The sequence below is a fragment of the Sesamum indicum genome, linkage group LG7 (genome assembly GCF_026168435.1).
Source record: "Sesamum indicum cultivar Baizhima isolate 11 linkage group LG7, ASM2616843v1, whole genome shotgun sequence".
NCBI lineage: Eukaryota > Viridiplantae > Streptophyta > Magnoliopsida > Lamiales > Pedaliaceae > Sesamum > Sesamum indicum.
In genome coordinates, this window is record NC_142663.1 from 13,958,642 (window position 1) to 13,984,140 (window position 25,499).

Genomic DNA, 25,499 nt, shown 5'->3' on the forward strand with positions numbered 1-25,499 from the left:
AACTAATCCTACCCATTCACTGCAAGAATATGGAGCACGATCGGTTCCCTGGTGAGGGGGGATACCTTCAAGAGACAGAACATTGGTTATCACTCTTCTATCATTCTATGGCATTGACAAAATGCGATTTATTTATCTTTTCCAGTATTACGTTTCATTTCATTAACATTTTTTTATCACTTTGAACTATTGTTCTTCAGATTCAATACTAATTTGGGCGCTAGAATGCTAACATTTTATTTTGCAAGTTCTCTTTCTTAAAAGTTTTCGCTCCGTTTGTCCAATCTCGATATCAAGACCCTAAGACTTGGGCTGGTGCTGAAATCGCATGCATCAATTGGCGCCATCTATGGGAAATTGAGTTAAAGACGTGAATTACCTTGGAAATCCCTAGTAATGACGGGTCATGTTCACTAGCATTAACCTGCATATAATCAAACAATATCAATATCATTTCAAGATATGTAAAGAGCAAAATGCATAACGTATAGCATGCAATCTATCTATACACGTCTATTATGATTGATGGTTCTAGAGTTTGTATTTGGTTTCTCAATTATGTGCTTGCCTAAATAACATCATCTCGTCAATTTAAAGATTGAAGTAGGAGATTTAAACACACTCAATTTTTTCACATTAACCGCTAAAAAGAATGTGCTTTTGGACACTATCTAGTAGCACATGACAACCTAATGTATCTGTCTCTTCCTCTCTACCATTTTTCTAACCAAAGACGTAATCTTTGTCCCTATCTAACATTGCATTTTTCTTTGTATACTTCAAATCCAAAATGTATTTGATTTTCTATGAAACCTTCACATTATCAACATTCTAACTTGGAAGTAACGGGTTATGAATTTTGAGGCTAGTTTAAAATGTGAAGAATGCAAGGTAGTTCGGAGTTGATGCCTAAAGGGGAGATAATCCTCACTGTTTTTGCTAATTTATTCTTAAATTATTCATTATATTAGGTTTTATCCAATTTGCTTTTGTAAAATTTTTTGATTGTCGTACATTTAATACTTTTGTACAAATTATCAATCCATTCAAGGTATATATATATATATATATGTATATGTATATTAGTTACTTGAAATAACTAATGAAACCTCACAACACAAAAATAATTTTCCTACCCTAGAACAACCGTCCAGCGCCCCTCTCCAAGGTGTATTCTTTTTCTCCTTAATTCTTTTCTATCAAATTGAATTAAGGGATCTCATATTCAGGTGTGGTGTGGACGCGTCTTTAAAGGACTTTAACGTTGAAGTCTCACGTAAACGACTCAAATGAAGGAGGTTCAAAGTAAATCAATCAAAGGCAATTCTTGATTTACGTTTCTCGCACTTCTCGTTTTTAATTTTACCATAAGCACCGTTTAATTTTATTGTTGTTGTAATTAACTATATCGATCGCCCCGCAACTCCAAGGGTACACCACTTGGAATCATGGTATTATTATGTTCGGCTTTTAATTTACGTAATTTTATTTACCGCTTCCACTTGCGCATTCTCGGGTCGATTCACTCGCATTTTCATTGCTTTTAGATTGGAGCTGTAGCAGATGTGACTGGTATCAGCAACGATGATGCAACATATCTGAAAGCATTCTAAGGAATTATACAATTTACATTGCGGCAACTCAATCCATTTTAGATTTCTCTCCTTAAGAGTATATATGCACCCTCTAATTGAATGTATTGAAGAGCTTCGTAATTTGAGACCTCTAGATTCTGGTTTTTAATAGCTAAATTACCAGTGTTGTTTATGAGAATATTTGAAAAACAAATTAGAGAGGAAAAGAATAATGAAACTTTTGATACAAGTTGAGAACTAAGAGCATTGCTATGATTAATGAAGTGGAGTTATACTGGAAGCTGAGTGCTCTTTTGGAATGCATAAAAATAGTTCTATTTAAGTATTGTATATCACAAGACTATGATTAGGACATGTAGTAGAGAATAGAAGTAGTAATAAGTGTAACTGGTGTTGCGTCGCATTAAAAACTGAAGGAATTGCAATAGGTAATTTTAATACATAAAAGCCTAAACAAAGGCCTTTTCCACTGAAGACCAAAAGTACTACAAACAAAGTAATGGATGTCGATGTTCCGGAAAAGAAACCGCAAGGCTCTTGTGTGTGTCATGAAAGCCACTGTGTTATTGTGAAGCAAGTTGACGACTGTATCATTTGGAATCATCTTCACTTGCATTACCCTGCACGTAATCAACAATGTCAGTGTCATTTAAAAGTATGTAAAGAGCAAATTGCAATGTATCTATACACGTCTATTACGATTGATGGCTCTAGAGTTTGTATTTGGTTTTTCAATAATGTGCTTGCCAAAATAACATCATCTCGTTAAAAACTGTGCGGGATTTTAAAGTTTGAAGTAGGAGATCCAAACACTCAATTGTTTCGCATTGACCGCTAAAAAGAATGTGCTTTTTGACACTATTTAGAACCACACGATAACCTAATGTATCTATCGCTTCCTCTCTACCATTTTTCTAACCAAAGGCGCAACCTTTGTCCCTATCTAGTTATTCTCCACCGATTTTTTCCATATTTTAGAATTCAAGAAAGGGTGAAACCATTGCATTTTTTCTTTGTATACTTCAAATCCAAAAGTGTGTGTGATTTCTATGAAACCTTCACATTCTCAACATTCTAACTTGGAAATAATGGGATTACGAATTCTGAGGCCAGTTTAAAATGTGAAGAATGCAAGGTAGTTCGGAGTTGATGCCTAAACGGGAGCTAATCCTCCACCATTTTTGTTAATTTATTCTCAAATTATTCATTATGTTAGGTTTTATCCAATTTGCTTTTTCAAAACCTTTTGATTGTCATACATTTAAGACTTTTGTACAAATTGTACAGAAATACCATATTTGTCCATATCGACATCCGAACTTTGTAGGTGTATCATAGAAAAATTTGTCGAAAAATCACTACTACGCAACCAAAAATTAATTTATTTTTGAACTTAAAAAATTAAATATCATATACTACACGGTAAAACGGTTGTCTAGATGCCATCTCATTGTTTATTTTTAAATTACTTGTACACCTATCATGTTAAAAGATTTGTTTACCACATTTTGGCAAGTAGCAATATAGTTAATGCATGTGTTTCTTTAAGTATTATCAATTCACTTATTTATCACAACAGAGCTAATTATACACTTTTTTGGAAGTCTAAAGAAAAAATTATCAATTTGTTCAAAGTAATAAATCGAATGCACTTCAAACTTCAAAGTGTTCCCAAGATTACAAAAACTTCTTTAAATGACAATAAAAATCAATTAATGATTTTCTTTGAAAATAAAAACATGTGACGTTTTTAGGCACTTATCCACAAACAGGTAAATGAAATACATCTATATACTTGTTAAAACTGACCAAAATATTCAAACTTTGTAAATTTATCTTAGAGAAATTGGTGCATTCCATACTGATTTTGAAAACATGAGTTTATAAAAAGCACTTGACAAGAGAAAACAAATCTTAGTAAAAGAATAAAAAAGAAAACAATTTTTTTGGAAATATACTATGGTTAATTACTCAATAAAACTAAAAAAATTCTCATATCTAGTATTAATTTGTTCGTTAAAAAACATTTATCAAACGTTTGAGATTACGTATATTCACAAAATTCATGAAATCTTCTTAAGAAAAATTGATTGGCATCTAGACAACCGCTCTACACTTTCGCATAGTATTTAATTTTCCAAAGTCCACAAAATAAAATAACTCATGGTTGGATAATATAGATTTTTCGATATTTTTCTGTGGTACACCTGCAAACATAAGATGTTAACATGAACCAACATGATTTCTTTAAATTCATACAATAATTTTAAATGTATAACAACAAAAGATTTCAAAACAAGCTCATGAAGAAAACCCAACACAACGAATTAACCAAGAACAAATTTACAAAAAAGAGGGAGATTTGTTCTCCAATTTAGGTCTCAACTCTATACTTGCACCATTCACATTTCAACTGCCCCAAACATTCACAATCCTATTCTTTCCGAGTGAAAATGATGGTCACGTGAGTTTTTCAAAGAAATCAGCGCACAAAATTTGGATTTGAAGTTTACAAAGCATAAATTCAATGGTTTCAGCCTCCTTGATTTCAAAATATGGGAGAAAAGTCGGCAAGAAAGAACTGATAAGGACATTGGTCTCTTTTTGGTTAGAAATTTGAAGAGAGGAATATGAAGATACATAAGTTAACATTAGGTTCTAAAATATCATCAAAAAGCATACTTTTAGCGGCCAAAATGTGTCCCACAATTGAGTGTTTTAAATCCTATTCAACCCTTTTGATTCCCACACAGTTTTTAACAATATGACGTTTTCCGGTAACACAGAATTTGCAAAACCAAATTCAAACTGTAGCGCCTTCAACCTTTAATAAACGAGTACACATAACCTATAATACTAACTAATGCGTTGCAGTTGTAGAATCAAATATATGCATGCTACATGTTTGATTGCATAATACATACTTTCGGAATTTTCTAACGATGGCTCCTCATATCTAACTGATGCTTTTTGGGACTTGAAACATGCTAGACAATTCACAAGTTTAATGGCACTAGTAAGATATAGACAATGACAATATTGCTAACAATAAGCTTGCAAATAAAATAATTGCTAATAAATAATATGACATCACAATTCAATCAGCCCTTTCTCCGTGTACTTTGCATTAAGAGAGAACTACGAATAAACCAAGACATAGAAGAAAACGAGAAATTTTAAGATGAGATCAAATTGGAGTAGCAGAGAGTTTATAGCTGGCACTTAAATTTCAGTGAATAACATATATGCATTACGATAGAGATAGGAGAAATTGACTGGAAAAAGATAATAGTAGTTAAGATAAAGTAGTAACTTACTGCTCTTCCCGATCAAAGCCAAAACTTTTCCAAACCAAAGTTGTAGCAAAGGAGAAAACATCACTAACCTCTCTTACCAATTCAAGGCCAATAGTCTGATTAAGAGAGAACTACGAAATCAAAATTGCAGTCTGATTAAGGCCAAAGTTGCAGTCTCAAATTTGGTTTCAACTATCAACCACCAAATGGGAATCCACTGAAAGCATACAAATGTGATTAAATCCCATTACAAGAAGGGAAAGACCACCAAATCAAAATCAAAAAGACAAAAGAAAGACTAGATAAAATTATTTTTCGTATTTGAAGAGTCGAGATATACATGCATTTTTGGTGAAAATTTACAGAAAAATCTACTAATTTCTACCAGCTGAAATTTGATCAAAAGGTGACGGTCGAAAGTTCAATTGCAGCAGTTTTTTGGGGTCAAACTCTGAACATAATTGTTGACTGTCGTACAATATCGGGTGTCCAAATGCAAGAGCATTTGAGAACAAAGAAATGAGAACCCCCCCGAAACAACTGTGTTCCTCCGTAAAATTAAACAAGCTGGTACAAACAAAAATAATTGAGGACAATCGACCAACACATCACACAAAGATCCTAAACCCTGTTCAAATATTGTATCTCAAAACTACCATAAACAATTATGAAGCCCCAACTTTACAGAGACGCTCAGCAAAAGGACAGAAGAATAAAATCTAAATATCCCTCGAGATGGAGAGCAAAGAAACATGGAAGGAAGTCTACAAAAATCAAGAGTGTTGAGTTTCTTTTTCCTCCGTTTCTCTTCATGCCATAACTTATAGAAGGTCAAAAGCAGAATATATAGACAACAAAAGCATTTTATCCATTCTAGTGACCAAAAGCATAGAAGCACCAACAGATTATAATCATATGAAAAAACAACCATACCCAAAGGGAAGAGCCCTCCAAAATCTCCAATTCGGGGAGCCATCTTGGCTGTTCTCCTCATCAATGTCTACACCGGCATCTTTGTTTGCAACTCCCTCAACCCTTGTCTCGCACAACAGCTTCGAACCAGGTTTTGTCACTGCTGCTCCACTCCACATTGAAAGTGCAACACTGTCTTTTTTTGACTCTTGCAATTCCTGGAAAAATGGCAACAATTCTTTGGTTAAAATTATCCTCATGAATCTTGAGTAAAGCCGGATTGCACAAATTTGTGATACAATGGAATACTTTTGTGAACTCATGCTTCTTGAAGTAATTATAAAAGAACCCTTGGAACAATTGGCCTAAACCTTCCAAGAAAAAAATCGAGAATATACAAAAAATCGTGTAATCTAAGTCGGTGATCTTAAAAAATTATTCAAATTAATATTTCATAAACCATTGATTTAAGAAATTAAATGAACTCGTTTGATTTTGAGTTGATGAATTTCAAGAATTACCTGAAGAAATAAGAGACGGAAGCCAAATGGTGGCCGGCACACGAGGTTGGCGGTCGCAGGACGAGAACGGCGGACGGCGGAGGTGGCTGCCTAAAAAGACGACTGATGCCGCGGTTAGAGTAGAGAGTGGCTGTTGGGGGAGGAGAGGAGCGGCTGCCTTGAGAAGGTGAGGAGTGCCTTTAATATGAAGTGGCCAACCGTAAGAAATCCTTAACGGTAACAATGTTTTTTCTTTTTTGATCTAAAATAACAAAATTAACCTTCTTGCTTGGAAATTTAAATTGTTGTCCAATTGAAAAACTAGATATTGAATATACATATTTTTATGCACTTAAAGAAACAATAAAGAAAATGATATTAATTAGAATTTTTTGTACAAATATTAATATTTTTTATTGTGTATCTTAAAAAACTTGTTAGATAATATAGAACAGATTCTTTTTGATAAATTCAATATTTTTAATTCTTTATCCAAAAGCCGTTAGATAATATCTCTTTTGGATGAAATTTAATAATTTTTTATTTTAATCTAAAAAATACATTATATTCTATTTGGCATAATAAAACTCATTTAGGTTGACCACATTTACGGATGCGTGACGCTTAAGTGGATAGTTTCAATGATTCATTTTATTATCTATAGATTAAAAGTTTTAACCGATCATATCTAACAATCGTGTGAATTATAATAGTCGAATGATATATTATAAAATATAAATTAATATATTAAAATCATAAAATTATGAAATCTAAATTACAAAATCCTCAAAATGATGGTAAAGTGAATATTTGGGTTAAGAATAAAATAATGTTTTGAATAAATACAAAGAACATGTGAACTATTTGCTACGTGTGCTACTATAACTAATACTAACTAAATTTTATTTTCAATAAATAGTTAGCATTCATTTCTTACTGCAATATATAATTAAAAATCTCATATTTTAATTTTAGATGATATTAAAACATGATATTTTAGTTTATATTATCCAATGTTAAACTTAATCAATAATTAAGTACATTCTGATGAACTTTTTTGTATATAAATATTTAATATAATTCTTATAAATTTTTACCATTTTAATTTCAACATCCACTGCGACAAAATGCTTATATTTCAAAATTTTCACCACATATTATAATTGTTAGTCAATATACCATATTTTAATTTTGGATGATATTAAAGTATGGTATTTTGCTTTCTTTTATCTGAAAACAAGCTTAACCAACAATTAGTATGTTTTGATATATTTTTTTTAATATAATGCGTGTGAAATTTTATCGCTATAATTTCAATATCCACTAAAACAAAAATACGTTTATCCGCTATATATTAGAATTATGTCAATCTCTTATATTTTAGGTTTAGATGATATTAAAATATGGTATGTTAGTTTATATTATCTCAAAACAATGAGCTTAATGAATAATTCAATTTTTGATATTTTTTTTATAAATAACTATTTAATATAATCCCTTTGATTTCAATATCCACTACAACAAAATGCATTTATTTCAAAATTCACCATATATAAAAATTGTTAGTCAATATGTCATAGTTTAGTTTTAGATGATATTAAAAATATGGTATTTTGGTTTATATTATCTGAAAATAAACTTAACTACAATGTATTACGTTTTGATAATTTTTTTTTAAAATAGATGTTTAATATATTGTATATAAATTTTACTATTATATTTAATATCCACTATAACAAAATATATTTGTTATTAGTTATCTTAACCCTATAATACTTATTAATGAGTGATGGGTATGGCCCAGCATAATTAGGCAAAAAAACAAAATAAGAAGCCCAGACGCCTCACCTTGGTATGCCCATGACGAGGAAAGAAACCCAGGTCACATGGCCAAACACGCTCGGTCCAAACACTTGTAGCTGGCCCAATCCTCATATACATGGTGGTCCTTGAAGCCTGTGTGGCATTCATATTGGCCCTCCACGTAAGGCCCCCCCTGTTGACATGGAATGTGCGTGGCAGGAAGACCTCCCCCAAGAACTCGGACTCTAACACACAGCAGACTCCTTGCAGTCTAGGAGTCATTCTCTGTCTTGGACTCTCTCCCTCACCTAAATAATGGCTCCAACAGTATAATCCCTAAAAATAGAACTTGATCATATCTTATCTCAACTAATCCTACCCATTCACTGCAAGAATATGGAGCACGATCGGTTCCCTGGTGAGGGGGGATACCTTCAAGAGACAGAACATTGGTTATCACTCTTCTATCATTCTTTGGCATTGACAAAATGCGATTTATTTATCTTTTCCAGCATTACGTTTCATTTCATTAACATTTTTTTATCACTTTGAACTATTGTTCTTCAGATTCAATACTAATTTGGGCGCTAGAGTGCTAACATTTTATTTTGCAAGTTCTCTTTCTTAAAAGTTTTTGCTCCGTTTGTCCAATCTCGATATCAAGACCCTAAGACTTGGGCTGGTGCTGAAATCGCATGCATCAATTGGCGCCATCTATGGGAAATTGAGTTAAAGACGTGAATTACCATGGAAATTCCTAGTAATGACGGGTCATGTTCACTAGCATTAACCTGCATATAATCAAACAATATCAATATCATTTCAAGATATGTAAAGAGCAAAATGCATAACGTATAGCATGCAATCTATCTATACACGTCTGTTATGATTGATGGTTCTAGAGTTTGTATTTGGATTCTCAATTATGTGCTTGCCTAAATAACATCATCTCGTCAATTTAAAGATTGAAGTAGGAGATTTAAACACTCAATTTTTTCACATTGACCGCTAAAAAGAATGTGCTTTTGGACACTATCTAGTAGCACATGACAACCTAATGTATATGTCTCTTCCTCTCTACCATTTTTCTAACCAAAGACGCAATCTTTGTCCCTATCTAGTTATTCTCCACCGATTTCCCCTATATTTTAAAATTCAAGAAAGGGTGAAATCATTGCATTTTTCTTTGTATACTTCAAATCCAAAATGTATGTGATTTTCTATGAAACCTTCACATTATCAACATTCTAACTTGGAAGTAACGGGTTATGAATTTTGAGGCTAGTTTAAAATGTGAAGAATGCAAGGTAGTTCGGAGTTGATGCCTAAAGGGGAGATAATCCTCCACTGTTTTTGCTAATTTATTCTTAAATTATTCATTATATTAGGTTTTATCCAATTTTCTTTTGTAAAATTTTTTGATTGTCGTACATTTAATACTTTTGTACAAATTATCAATCCATTCAAGGTATATATATATATGTATATGTATATTAGTTACTTAAAATAACTAATGAAACCACACAACACAAAAATAATTTTCCTACCCTAGAACAACCGTCCAGCGCCCCTCTCAAGGTGTATTCTTTTTCTCCTTAATTCTTTTCTATCAAATTGAATTAAGGGATCTCATATTCAGATGTGGTGTGGACGCGTCTTTAAAGGACTTTAACGTTGAAGTCTCACGTAAACGGCTCAAATGAAGGAGGTTCAAAGTAAATCAATCAAAGGCAATTCTTGATTTACGTTTCTTGCACTTCTCGTTTTTAATTTTACCATAAGCACCGTTTAATTTTATTGTTGTTGTAATTAACTATATCGATCGCCCCGCAACTCCAAGGGTGCACCACTTGGAATCATGGTATTATTATGTTCGGCTTTTAATTTACGTAATTTTATTTACCGCTTCCACTTGCGCATTCTCGGGTCGATTCACTCGCATTTTCATTGCTTTTAGATTGGAGCTGTAGCAGATGTGACTGGTATCAGCAACGATGATGCAACATATCTGAAAGCATTCTAAGGAATTATACAATTTACATTGCGGCAACTCAATCCATTTTAGATTTCTCTCCTTAAGAGTATATATGCACCCTCTAATTGAATGTATTGAAGAGCTTCGTAATTTGAGACCTCTAAATTCTGGTTTTTAATAGCTAAATTACCAGTGTTGTTTATGAGAATATTTGAAAAACAAATTAGAGAGGAAAAGAATAATGAAACTTTTGATACAAGTTGAGAACTAAGAGCATTGCTATGATTAATGAAGTGGAGTTATACTGGAAGCCGAGTGCTCTTTTGGAATGCATAAAAATAGTTCTATTTAAGTATTGTATATCACAAGACTATGATTAGGACATGTAGTAGAGAATAGAAGTAGTAATAAGTGTAACTGGTGTTGCGTCGTATTAAAAACTGAAGGAATTGCAATAGGTAATTTTAATACATAAAAGCCTAAACAAAGGCCTTTTCCACTGAAGACCAAAAGTACTACAAACAAAGTAATGGATGTCGATGTTCCGGAAAAGAAACCGCAAGGCCCTTGTGTGTGTCATGAAAGCCACTGTGTTATTGTGAAGCAAGTTGACGACTGTATCATTTGGAATCATCTTCACTTGCATTACCCTGCACGTAATCAACAATGTCAGTGTCATTTAAAAGTATGTAAAGAGCAAATTGCAATGTATCTATACACGTCTATTACGATTGATGGCTCTAGAGTTTGTATTTGGTTTTTCAATAATGTGCTTGCCAAAATAACATCATCTCGTTAAAAACTGTGCGGGATTTTAAAGGTTGAAGTAGGAGATCCAAACACTCAATTGTTTCGCATTGACCGCTAAAAAGAATGTGCTTTTTGACACTATTTAGAACCACACGATAACCTAATGTATCTATCGCTTCCTCTCTACCATTTTTCTAACCAAAGGCGCAACCTTTGTCCCTATCTAGTTATTCTCCACCGATTTTTTCCATATTTTAGAATTCAAGAAAGGGTGAAACCATTGCATTTTTTCTTTGTATACTTCAAATCCAAAAGTGTGTGTGATTTCTATGAAACCTTCACATTCTCAACATTCTAACTTGGAAATAATGGGATTACGAATTCTGAGGCCAGTTTAAAATGTGAAGAATGCAAGGTAGTTCGGAGTTGATGCCTAAACGGGAGCTAATCCTCCACCATTTTTGTTAATTTATTCTCAAATTATTCATTATGTTAGGTTTTATCCAATTTGCTTTTTCAAAACCTTTTGATTGTCATACATTTAAGACTTTTGTACAAATTGTACAGAAATACCATATTTGTCCATATCGACATCCGAACTTTGTAGGTGGTATCATAGAAAAATTTGTCGAAAAATCACTACTACGCAACCAAAAATTAATTTATTTTTGAACTTAAAAAATTAAATATCATACACTACACGGTAAAACGGTTGTCTAGATGCCATCTCATTGTTTATTTTTAAATTACTTGTACACCTATCATGTTAAAAGATTTGTTTACCACATTTTGGCAAGTAGCAATATAGTTAATGCATGTGTTTCTTTAAGTATTATCAATTCACTTATTTATCACAACAGAGCTAATTATACACTTTTTTGGAAGTCTAAAGAAAAAATTATCAATTTGTTCAAAGTAATAAATCGAATGCACTTCAAACTTCAAAGTGTTCCCAAGATTACAAAAACTTCTTTAAATGACAATAAAAATCAATTAATGATTTTCTTTGAAAATAAAAACATGTGACGTTTTTAGGCACTTATCCACAAACAGGTAAATGAAATACATCTATATACTTGTTAAAACTGACCAAAATATTCAAACTTTGTAAATTTATCTTAGAGAAATTGGTGCATTCCATACTGATTTTGAAAACATGAGTTTATAAAAAGCACTTGACAAGAGAAAACAAATCTTAGTAAAAGAATAAAAAAGAAAACAATTTTTTTGGAAATATACTATGGTTAATTACTCAATAAAACTAAAAAAATTCTCATATCTAGTATTAATTTGTTCGTTAAAAAACATTTATCAAACGTTTGAGATTACGTATATTCACAAAATTCATGAAATCTTCTTAAGAAAAATTGATTGGCATCTAGACAACCGCTCTACACTTTCGCATAGTATTTAATTTTCCAAAGTCCACAAAATAAAATAACTCATGGTTGGATAATATAGATTTTTCGATATTTTTCTGTGGTACACCTGCAAACATAAGATGTTAACATGAACCAACATGATTTCTTTAAATTCATACAATAATTTTAAATGTATAACAACAAAAGATTTCAAAACAAGCTCATGAAGAAAACCCAACACAACGAATTAACCAAGAACAAATTTACAAAAAAGAGGGAGATTTGTTCTCCAATTTAGGTCTCAACTCTATACTTGCACCATTCACATTTCAACTGCCCCAAACATTCACAATCCTATTCTTTCCGAGTGAAAATGATGGTCACGTGAGTTTTTCAAAGAAATCAGCGCACAAAATTTGGATTTGAAGTTTACAAAGCATAAATTCAATGGTTTCAGCCTCCTTGATTTCAAAATATGGGAGAAAAGTCGGCAAGAAAGAACTGATAAGGACATTGGTCTCTTTTTGGTTAGAAATTTGAAGAGAGGAATATGAAGATACATAAGTTAACATTAGGTTCTAAAATATCATCAAAAAGCATACTTTTAGCGGCCAAAATGTGTCCCACAATTGAGTGTTTTAAATCCTATTCAACCCTTTTGATTCCCACACAGTTTTTAACAATATGACGTTTTCCGGTAACACAGAATTTGCAAAACCAAATTCAAACTGTAGCGCCTTCAACCTTTAATAAACGAGTACACATAACCTATAATACTAACTAATGCGTTGCAGTTGTAGAATCAAATATATGCATGCTACATGTTTGATTGCATAATACATACTTTCGGAATTTTCTAACGATGGCTCCTCATATCTAACTGATGCTTTTTGGGACTTGAAACATGCTAGACAATTCACAAGTTTAATGGCACTAGTAAGATATAGACAATGACAATATTGCTAACAATAAGCTTGCAAATAAAATAATTGCTAATAAATAATATGACATCACAATTCAATCAGCCCTTTCTCCTTGTACTTTGCATTAAGAGAGAACTACGAATAAACCAAGACATAGAAGAAAATGAGAAATTTTAAGATGAGATCAAATTGGAGTAGCAAAGAGTTTATAGCTGGCACTTAAATTTCAGTGAATAACATATATGCATTACGATAGAGATAGGAGAAATTGACTGGAAAAAGATAATAGTAATTAAGACAAAGTAGTAACTTACTGCTCTTCCCGATCAAAGCCAAAACTTTTCCAAACCAAAGTTGTAGCAAAGGAGAAAACATCACTAACCTCTCTTACCAATTCAAGGCCAATAGTCTGATTAAGAGAGAACTACGAAATCAAAATTGCAGTCTGATTAAGGCCACAGTTGCAGTCTCAAATTTGGTTTCAACTATCAACCACCAAATGGGAATCCACTGAAAGCATACAAATGTGATTAAATCCCATTACAAGAAGGGAAAGACCACCAAATCAAAATCAAAAAGACAAAAGAAAGACTAGATAAAATTATTTTTCATATTTGAAGAGTCGAGATATACATGCATTTTTGGTGAAAATTTACAGAAAAATCTACTAATTTCTACCAGCTGAAATTTGATCAAAAGGTGACGGTCGAAAGTTCAATTGCAGCAGTTTTTTGGGGTCAAACTCTGAACATAATTGTTGACTGTCGTACAATATCGGGTGTCCAAATGCAAGACCATTTGAGAACAAAGAAATGAGAACCCCCCCGAAACAACTGTGTTCCTCCGTAAAATTAAACAAGCTGGTACAAACAAAAATAATTGAGGACAATCGACCAACACATCACACAAAGATCCTAAACCCTGTTCAAATATTGTATCTCAAAACTACGATAAACAATTATGAAGCCCCAACTTTACAGAGACGCTCAGCAAAAGGACAGAAGAATAAAATCTAAATATCCCTCGAGATGGAGAGCAAAGAAACATGGAAGGAAGTCTACAAAAATCAAGAGTGTTGAGTTTCTTTTTCCTCCGTTTCTCTTCATGCCATAACTTATAGAAGGTCAAAAGCAGAATATATAGACAACAAAAGCATTTTATCCATTCTAGTGACCAAAAGCATAGAAGCACCAACAGATTATAATCATATGAAAAAACAACCATACCCAAAGGGAAGAGCCCTCCAAAATCTCCAATTCGGGGAGCCATCTTGGCTGTTCTCCTCATCAATGTCTACACCGGCATCTTTGTTTGCAACTCCCTCAACCCTTGTCTCGCACAACAGCTTCGAACCAGGTTTTGTCACTGCTGCTCCACTCCACATTGAAAGTGCAACACTGTCTTTTTTTGACTCTTGCAATTCCTGGAAAAATGGCAACAATTCTTTGGTTAAAATTATCCTCATGAATCTTGAGTAAAGCCGGATTGCACAAATTTGTGATACAATGGAATACTTTTGTGAACTCATGCTTCTTGAAGTAATTATAAAAGAACCCTTGGAACAATTGGCCTAAACCTTCCAAGAAAAAAATCGAGAATATACAAAAAATCGTGTAATCTAAGTCGGTGATCTTAAAAAATTATTCAAATTAATATTTCATAAACCATTGATTTAAGAAATTAAATGAACTCGTTTGATTTTGAGTTGATGAATTTCAAGAATTACCTGAAGAAATAAGAGACGGAAGCCAAATGGTGGCCGGCACACGAGGTTGGCGGTCGCAGGACGAGAACGGCGGACGGCGGAGGTGGCTGCCTAAAAAGACGACTGATGCCGCGGTTAGAGTAGAGAGTGGCTGTTGGGGGAGGAGAGGAGCGGCTGCCTTGAGAAGGTGAGGAGTGCCTTTAATATGAAGTGGCCAACCGTAAGAAATCCTTAACGGTAACAATGTTTTTTCTTTTTTGATCTAAAATAACAAAATTAACCTTCTTGCTTGGAAATTTAAATTGTTGTCCAATTGAAAAACTAGATATTGAATATACATATTTTTATGCACTTAAAGAAACAATAAAGAAAATGATATTAATTAGAATTTTTTGTACAAATATTAATATTTTTTATTGTGTATCTTAAAAAACTTGTTAGATAATATAGAACAGATTCTTTTTGATAAATTCAATATTTTTAATTCTTTATCCAAAAGCCGTTAGATAATATCTCTTTTGGATGAAATTTAATAATTTTTTATTTTAATCTAAAAAATACATTATATTCTATTTGGCATAATAAAACTCATTTAGGTTGACCACATTTACGGATGCGTGACGCTTAAGTGGATAGTTTCAATGATTCATTTTATTATCTATAGATTAAAAGTTTTAACCGATCATATCTAACAATCGTGTGAATTATAATAGTCGAATGATATATTATAAAATATAAATTAATATATTAAAATCATAAAATTATGAAATCTAAATTACAAAATCCTCAAAATGATGGTAAAGTGAATATTTGGGTTAAGAATAAAATAATGTTTTGAATAAATACAAAGAACATGTGAACTATTTGCTACGTGTGCTACTATAACTAATACTAACTAAATTTTATTTTCAATAAATAGTTAGCATTCATTTCTTACTGCAATATATAATTAAAAATCTCATATTTTAATTTTAGATGATATTAAAACATGATATTTTAGTTTATATTATCCAATGTTAAACTTAATCAATAATTAAGTACATTCTGATGAACTTTTTTGTATATAAATATTTAATATAATTCTTATAAATTTTTACCATTTTAATTTCAACATCCACTGCGACAAAATGCTTATATTTCAAAATTTTCACCACATATTATAATTGTTAGTCAATATACCATATTTTAATTTTGGATGATATTAAAGTATGGTATTTTGCTTTCTTTTATCTGAAAACAAGCTTAACCAACAATTAGTATGTTTTGATATATTTTTTTAATATAATGCGTGTGAAATTTTATCGCTATAATTTCAATATCCACTAAAACAAAAATACGTTTATCCGCTATATATTAGAATTATGTCAATCTCTTATATTTTAGGTTTAGATGATATTAAAATATGGTATGTTAGTTTATATTATCTCAAAACAACGGGCTTAATGAATAATTCAGTTTTTGATGTTTTTTTTTATAAATAACTATTTAATATAATCCCTTTGATTTCAATATCCACTACAACAAAATGCATTTATTTCAAAATTCACCATATATAAAAATTGTTAGTCAATATGTCATAGTTTAGTTTTAGATGATATTAAAAATATGGTATTTTGGTTTATATTATCTGAAAATAAACTTAACTACAATGTATTACGTTTTGATATTTTTTTTTGAAAATAGATGTTTAATATATTGTATATAAATTTTACTATTATATTTAGTATCCACTATAGCAAAATATAGTTGTTATTAGTTATCTTAACCCTATAATACTTGTTAATGAATGATGGGTATGGCCCAGCATAATTAGGCAAAAAAACAAAATAAGAAGCCCAAACGCCTCACCTTGGTATGCCCATGACGAGGAAAGAAACCCAGGTCACATGGCCAAACACGCTCGGTCCAAACACTTGTAGCTGGCCCAATCCTCATATACATGGTGGTCCTTGAAGCCTGCGTGGCAGACATATTAGCTCTCCACGTAAGGCCCCCCCTGTTGACATGGAATGTGCGTGGCAGGAAGACCTCCCCCAAGAACTCGGACTCTAACACACAGCAGACTCCTTGCGGTCTAGGAGTCATTCTCTGTCTTGGACTCTCTCCCTCACCTAAATAATGGCTCCAACAGTACAATCCCTAAAAATAGAACATGATCATATCTTATCTCAACTAATCCTACCCATTCACTTCAAGAATATGGAGCACGATCGGTTCCCTGGTGAGGGGGGATACCTTCAAGAGACAGAACATTGGTTATCACTCTTCTATCATTCTATGTCATTGACAAAATGCGATTTATTTATCTTTTCCAGTATTACGTTTCATTTCATTAACATTTTTTTATCACTTTGAACTATTGTTTTTCAGATTCAATACTAATTTGGGCGCTAGAGTGCTAACATTTTATTTTGCAAGTTCTCTTTCTTAAAAGTTTTCGCTCCGTTTGTCCAATCTCGATATCAAGACCCTAAGACTTGGGCTGGTGCTGAAATCGCATGCATCAATCGGCGCCATCTATGGGAAATTGAGTTAAAGACGTGAATTACCTTGGAAATCCCTAGTAATGACGGGTCATGTTCACTAGCATTAACCTGCATATAATCAAACAATATCAATATCATTTCAAGATATGTAAAGAGCAAAATGCATAACGTATAGCATGCAATCTATCTATACACGTCTATTATGACTGATGGTTCTAGAGTTTGTATTTGGTTTCTCAATTATGTGCTTGCCTAAATAACATCATCTCGTCAATTTAAAGATTGAAGTAGAAGATTTAAACACACTCAATTTTTTCACATTAACCGCTAAAAAGAATGTGCTTTTGGACACTATCTAGTAGCACATGACAACCTAATGTATCTATCTCTTCCTCTCTACCATTTTTCTAACCAAAGACGTAATCTTTGTCCCTATCTAACAATGCATTTTTCTTTGTATACTTCAAATCCAAAATGTATTTGATTTTCTATGAAACCTTCACATTATCAACATTCTAACTTGGAAGTAACGGGTTATGAATTTTGAGGCTAGTCGAAAATGTGAAGAAAATGCAAGGTAGTTCGGAGTTGATGCCTAAAGGGGAGATAATCCTCACTGTTTTTGCTAATTTATTCTTAAATTATTCATTATATTAGGTTTTATCCAATTTGCTTTTGTAAAATTTTTTGATTGTCGTACATTTAATACTTTTGTACAAATTATCAATCCATTCAAGGTATATATATATATATATATATATGTATATGTATATTAGTTACTTGAAATAACTAATGAAACCTCACAACACAAAAATAATTTTCCTACCCTAGAACAACCGTCCAGCGCCCCTCTCCAAGGTGTATTCTTTTTCTCCTTAATTCTTTTCTATCAAATTGAATTAAGGGATCTCATATTCAGGTGTGGTGTGGACGCGTCTTTAAAGGACTTTAACGTTGAAGTCTCACGTAAACGGCTCAAATGAAGGAGGTTCAAAGTAAATCAATCAAAGGCAATTCTTGATTTACGTTTTTCGCACTTCTCGTTTTTAATTTTACCATAAGCACCATTTAATTTTATTGTTGTTGTAATTAACTATATCGATCGCCCCGCAACTCCAAGGGTACACCACTTGGAATCATGGTATTATTATGTTCGGCTTTTAATTTACGTAATTTTATTTACCGCTTCCACTTGCGCATTCTCGGGTCGATTCACTCGCATTTTCATTGCTTTTAGATTGGAGCTGTAGCAGATGTGACTGGTATCAGCAACGATGATGCAACATATCTGAAAGCATTCTAAGGAATTATACAATTTACATTGCGGCAACTCAATCCATTTTAGATTTCTCTCCTTAAGAGTATATATGCACCCTCTAATTGAATGTATTGAAGAGCTTCGTAATTTGAGACCTCTAAATTCTGGTTTTTAATAGCTAAATTACCAGTGTTGTTTATGAGAATATTTGAAAAACAAATTAGAGAGGAAAAGAATAATGAAACTTTTGATACAAGTTGAGAACTAAGAGCATTGCTATGATTAATGAAGTGGAGTTATACTGGAAGCCGAGTGCTCTTTTGGAATGCATAAAAATAGTTCTATTTAAGTATTGTATATCACAAGACTATGATTAGGACATGTAGTAGAGAATAGAAGTAGTAATAAGTGTAACTGGTGTTGCGTCGCATTAAAAACTGAAGGAATTGCAATAGGTAATTTTAATACATAAAAGCCTAAACAAAGGCCTTTTCCACTGAAGACCAAAAGTACTACAAACAAAGTAATGGATGTCGATGTTTCGGAAAAGAAACCGCAAGGCTCTTGTGTGTGTCATGAAAGCCACTGTGTTATTGTGAAGCAAGTTGACGACTGTATCATTTGGAATCATCTTCACTTGCATTACCCTGCACGTAATCAACAATGTCAGTGTCATTTAAAAGTATGTAAAGAGCAAATTGCAATGTATCTATACACGTCTATTACGATTGATGGCTCTAGAGTTTGTATTTGGTTTTTCAATAATGTGCTTGTCAAAATAACATCATCTCGTTAAAAACTGTGTGGGATTTTAAAGAGTTGAAGTAGGAGATCCAAACACTCAATTGTTTCGCATTGACCGCTAAAAAGAATGTGCTTTTTGACACTATTTAGAACCACACGATAACCTAATGTATCTATCGCTTCCTCTCTACCATTTTTCTAACCAAAGGCGCAACCTTTGTCCCTATCTAGTTATTCTCCACCGATTTTTTCCATATTTTAGAATTCAAGAAAGGGTGAAACCATTGCATTTTTTCTTTGTATACTTCAAATCCAAAAGTGTGTGTGATTTCTATGAAACCTTCACATTCTCAACATTCTAACTTGGAAATAATGGGATTACGAATTCTGAGGCCAGTTTAAAATGTGAAGAATGCAAGGTAGTTCGGAGTTGATGCCTAAACGGGAGCTAATCCTCCACCATTTTTGTTAATTTATTCTCAAATTATTCATTATGTTAGGTTTTATCCAATTTGCTTTTTCAAAACCTTTTGATTGTCATACATTTAAGACTTTTGTACAAATTGTACAGAAATACCATATTTGTCCATATCGACATCCGAACTTTGTAGGTGTATCATAGAAAAATTTGTCGAAAAATCACTACTACGCAACCAAAAATTAATTTATTTTTGAACTTAAAAAATTAAATATCATACACTACACGGTAAAACGGTTGTCTAGATGCCATCTCATTGTTTATTTTTAAATTACTTGTACACCTATCATGTTAAAAGATTTGTTTACCACATTTTGGCAAGTAGCAATATAGTTAATGCATGTGTTTCTTTAAGTTTTATCAATTCACTTATTTATCACAACAGAGCTAATTATACACTTTTTTGGAAGTCTAAAGAAAAAATTATCAATTTGTTCAAAGTAATAAATCGAATGCACTTCAAACTTCAAAGTGTTCCCAAGATTACAAAAACTTCTTTAAATGACAATAAAAATCAATTAATGATTTTCTCTGAAAATAAAAACATGTGACGTTTTTAGGCACTTATCCACAAACAGGTAAATGAAATACATCTATATACTTGTTAAAACTGACCAAAATATTCAAACTTTGTAAATTTATCTTAGAGAAATTGGTGCATTCCATACTGATTTTGAAAACATGAGTTTATAAAAAGCACTTGACAAGAGAAAACAAATCTTAGTAAAAGAATAAAAAAGAAAACAATTTTTTTGGAAATATACTATGGTTAATTACTCAATAAAACTAAAAAAATTCTCATATCTAGTATTAATTTGTTCGTTAAAAAACATTTATCAAACGTTTGAGATTACGTATATTCACAAAATTCATGAAATCTTCTTAAGAAAAATTGATTGGCATCTAGACAACCGCTCTACACTTTCGCATAGTATTTAATTTTCCAAAGTCCACAAAATAAAATAACTCATGGTTGGATAATATAGATTTTTCGATATTTTTCTGTGGTACACCTGCAAACATAAGATGTTAACATGAACCAACATGATTTCTGTAAATTCATACAATAATTTTAAATGTATAACAACAAAAGATTTCAAAACAAGCTCATGAAGAAAACCCAACACAACGAATTAACCAAGAACAAATTTACAAAAAAGAGGGAGATTTGTTCTCCAATTTAGGTCTCAACTCTATACTTGCACCATTCACATTTCAACTGCCCCAAACATTCACAATCCTATTCTTTCCGAGTGAAAATGATGGTCACGTGAGTTTTTCAAAGAAATCAGCGCACAAAATTTGGATTTAAAGTTTACAAAGCATAAATTCAATGGTTTCAGCCTCCTTGATTTCAAAATATGGGAGAAAAGTCGGCAAGAAAGAACTGATAAGGACATTGGTCTCTTTTTGGTTAGAAATTTGAAGAGAGGAATATGAAGATACATAAGTTAACATTAGGTTCTAAAATATCATCAAAAAGCATACTTTTAGCGGCCAAAATGTGTCCCACAATTGAGTGTTTTAAATCCTATTCAACCCTTTTGATTCCCACACAGTTTTTAACAATATGACGTTTTCCGGTAACACAGAATTTGCAAAACCAAATTCAAACTGTAGCGCCTTCAACCTTTAATAAACGAGTACACATAACCTATAATACTAACTAATGCGTTGCAGTTGTAGAATCAAATATATGCATGCTACATGTTTGATTGCATAATACATACTTTCGGAATTTTCTAACGATGGCTCCTCATATCTAACTGATGCTTTTTGGGACTTGAAACATGCTAGACAATTCACAAGTTTAATGGCACTAGTAAGATATAGACAATGACAATATTGCTAACAATAAGCTTGCAAATAAAATAATTGCTAATAAATAATATGACATCACAATTCAATCAGCCCTTTCTCCGTGTACTTTGCATTAAGAGAGAACTACGAATAAACCAAGACATAGAAGAAAACGAGAAATTTTAAGATGAGATCAAATTGGAGTAGCAGAGAGTTTATAGCTGGCACTTAAATTTCAGTGAATAACATATATGCATTACGATAGAGATAGGAGAAATTGACTGGAAAAAGATAATAGTAGTTAAGATAAAGTAGTAACTTACTGCTCTTCCCGATCAAAGCCAAAACTTTTCCAAACCAAAGTTGTAGCAAAGGAGAAAACATCACTAACCTCTCTTACCAATTCAAGGCCAATAGTCTGATTAAGAGAGAACTACGAAATCAAAATTGCAGTCTGATTAAGGCCAAAGTTGCAGTCTCAAATTTGGTTTCAACTATCAACCACCAAATGGGAATCCACTGAAAGCATACAAATGTGATTAAATCCCATTACAAGAAGGGAAAGACCACCAAATCAAAATCAAAAAGACAAAAGAAAGACTAGATAAAATTATTTTTCGTATTTGAAGAGTCGAGATATACATGCATTTTTGGTGAAAATTTACAGAAAAATCTACTAATTTCTACCAGCTGAAATTTGATCAAAAGGTGACGGTCGAAAGTTCAATTGCAGCAGTTTTTTGGGGTCAAACTCTGAACATAATTGTTGACTGTCGTACAATATCGGGTGTCCAAATGCAAGAGCATTTGAGAACAAAGAAATGAGAACCCCCCCGAAACAACTGTGTTCCTCCGTAAAATTAAACAAGCTGGTACAAACAAAAATAATTGAGGACAATCGACCAACACATCACACAAAGATCCTAAACCCTGTTCAAATATTGTATCTCAAAACTACGATAAACAATTATGAAGCCCCAACTTTACAGAGACGCTCAGCAAAAGGACAGAAGAATAAAATCTAAATATCCCTCGAGATGGAGAGCAAAGAAACATGGAAGGAAGTCTACAAAAATCAAGAGTGTTGAGTTTCTTTTTCCTCCGTTTCTCTTCATGCCATAACTTATAGAAGGTCAAAAGCAGAATATATAGACAACAAAAGCATTTTATCCATTCTAGTGACCAAAAGCATAGAAGCACCAACAGATTATAATCATATGAAAAAACAACCATACCCAAAGGGAAGAGCCCTCCAAAATCTCCAATTCGGGGAGCCATCTTGGCTGTTCTCCTCATCAATGTCTACACCGGCATCTTTGTTTGCAACTCCCTCAACCCTTGTCTCGCACAACAGCTTCGAACCAGGTTTTGTCACTGCTGCTCCACTCCACATTGAAAGTGCAACACTGTCTTTTTTTGACTCTTGCAATTCCTGGAAAAATGGCAACAATTCTTTGGTTAAAATTATCCTCATGAATCTTGAGTAAAGCCGGATTGCACAAATTTGTGATACAATGGAATACTTTTGTGAACTCATGCTTCTTGAAGTAATTATAAAAGAACCCTTGGAACAATTGGCCTAAACCTTCCAAGAAAAAAATCGAGAATATACAAAAAATCGTGTAATCTAAGTCGGTGATCTTAAAAAATTATTCAAATTAATATTTCATAAACCATTGATTTAAGAAATTAAATGAACTCGTTTGATTTTGAGTTGATGAATTTCAAGAATTACCTGAAGAAATAAGAGACGGAAGCCAAATGGTGGCCGGCACACGAGGTTGGCGGTCGCAGGACGAGAACGGCGGACGGCGGAGGTGGCTGCCTAAAAAGACGACTGATGCCGCGGTTAGAGTAGAGAGTGGCTGTTGGGGGAGGAGAGGAGCGGCTGCCTTGAGAAGGTGAGGAGTGCCTTTAATATGAAGTGGCCAACCGTAAGAAATCCTTAACGGTAACAATGTTTTTTCTTTTTTGATCTAAAATAACAAAATTAACCTTCTTGCTTGGAAATTTAAATTGTTGTCCAATTGAAAAACTAGATATTGAATATACATATTTTTATGCACTTAAAGAAACAATAAAGAAAATGATATTAATTAGAATTTTTTGTACAAATATTAATATTTTTTATTGTGTATCTTAAAAAACTTGTTAGATAATATAGAACAGATTCTTTTTGATAAATTCAATATTTTTAATTCTTTATCCAAAAGCCGTTAGATAATATCTCTTTTGGATGAAATTTAATAATTTTTTATTTTAATCTAAAAAATACATTATATTCTATTTGGCATAATAAAACTCATTTAGGTTGACCACATTTACGGATGCGTGACGCTTAAGTGGATAGTTTCAATGATTCATTTTATTATCTATAGATTAAAAGTTTTAACCGATCATATCTAACAATCGTGTGAATTATAATAGTCGAATGATATATTATAAAATATAAATTAATATATTAAAATCATAAAATTATGAAATCTAAATTACAAAATCCTCAAAATGATGGTAAAGTGAATATTTGGGTTAAGAATAAAATAATGTTTTGAATAAATACAAAGAACATGTGAACTATTTGCTACGTGTGCTACTATAACTAATACTAACTAAATTTTATTTTCAATAAATAGTTAGCATTCATTTCTTACTGCAATATATAATTAAAAATCTCATATTTTAATTTTAGATGATATTAAAACATGATATTTTAGTTTATATTATCCAATGTTAAACTTAATCAATAATTAAGTACATTCTGATGAACTTTTTTGTATATAAATATTTAATATAATTCTTATAAATTTTTACCATTTTAATTTCAACATCCACTGCGACAAAATGCTTATATTTCAAAATTTTCACCACATATTATAATTGTTAGTCAATATACCATATTTTAATTTTGGATGATATTAAAGTATGGTATTTTGCTTTCTTTTATCTGAAAACAAGCTTAACCAACAATTAGTATGTTTTGATATATTTTTTTTAATATAATGCGTGTGAAATTTTATCGCTATAATTTCAATATCCACTAAAACAAAAATACGTTTATCCGCTATATATTAGAATTATGTCAATCTCTTATATTTTAGGTTTAGATGATATTAAAATATGGTATGTTAGTTTATATTATCTCAAAACAACGGGCTTAATGAATAATTCAGTTTTTGATGCTTTTTTTTATAAATAACTATTTAATATAATCCCTTTGATTTCAATATCCACTACAACAAAATGCATTTATTTCAAAATTCACCATATATAAAAATTGTTAGTCAATATGTCATAGTTTAGTTTTAGATGATATTAAAAATATGGTATTTTGGTTTATATTATCTGAAAATAAACTTGACTACAATGTATTACGTTTTGATATTTTTTTTTGAAAATAGATGTTTAATATATTGTATATAAATTTTACTATTATATTTAATATCCACTATAGCAAAATATATTTGTTATTAGTTATCTTAACCCTATAATACTTGTTAATGAATGATGGGTATGGCCCAGCATAATTAGGCAAAAAAACAAAATAAGAAGCCCAAACGCCTCACCTTGGTATGCCCATGACGAGGAATGAAACCCAGGTCACATGGCCAAACACGCTCGGTCCAAACACTTGTAGCTGGCCCAATCCTCATATACATGGTGGTCCTTGAAGCCTGCGTGGCAGACATATTAGCTCTCCACGTAAGGCCCCCCCTGTTGACATGGAATGTGCGTGGCAGGAAGCCCTCCCCCAAGAACTCGCTGTTGACATGGAATGTGCGTGGCAGGAAGACCTCCCCTCCTCCAAGAACTCGGACTCTAACACCCAGCAGACTCCTTGCGCGCTAGGAGTCCTTCTCTGTCTTGGACTCTCTCCCTCACCTAAATAACGGATCCAACAGTACAACCCCTAAAA

The 25,499-nt window shown here is 32.2% G+C and overlaps 3 long non-coding RNA genes across 3 annotated transcripts; all 3 read right to left on the reverse strand.

The window, feature by feature from the left end:
- Window positions 1-1,973: 1,973 nt before the first annotated feature.
- On the reverse strand, window positions 1,974-6,528 carry LOC148787590 (uncharacterized). The gene is made up of 4 exons (XR_016066334.1): window positions 6,325-6,528; window positions 5,825-6,021; window positions 4,981-5,108; window positions 1,974-2,215 (listed from the first exon to the last, which is right to left on the reverse strand). It is a non-coding gene; the product is annotated as an uncharacterized LOC148787590 (long non-coding RNA).
- Window positions 6,529-10,489: 3,961 nt separating this feature from the next.
- LOC148787591 (uncharacterized) lies at window positions 10,490-15,046 on the reverse strand. Its single transcript, XR_016066341.1, has 4 exons — window positions 14,842-15,046; window positions 14,342-14,538; window positions 13,498-13,625; window positions 10,490-10,731 (listed from the first exon to the last, which is right to left on the reverse strand). It is a non-coding gene; the product is annotated as an uncharacterized LOC148787591 (long non-coding RNA).
- Window positions 15,047-18,969: 3,923 nt separating this feature from the next.
- On the reverse strand, window positions 18,970-23,526 carry LOC148787592 (uncharacterized). Its single transcript, XR_016066331.1, has 4 exons — window positions 23,322-23,526; window positions 22,822-23,018; window positions 21,978-22,105; window positions 18,970-19,211 (listed from the first exon to the last, which is right to left on the reverse strand). It is a non-coding gene; the product is annotated as an uncharacterized LOC148787592 (long non-coding RNA).
- Between the last annotated feature and the right edge of the window lie 1,973 nt (window positions 23,527-25,499).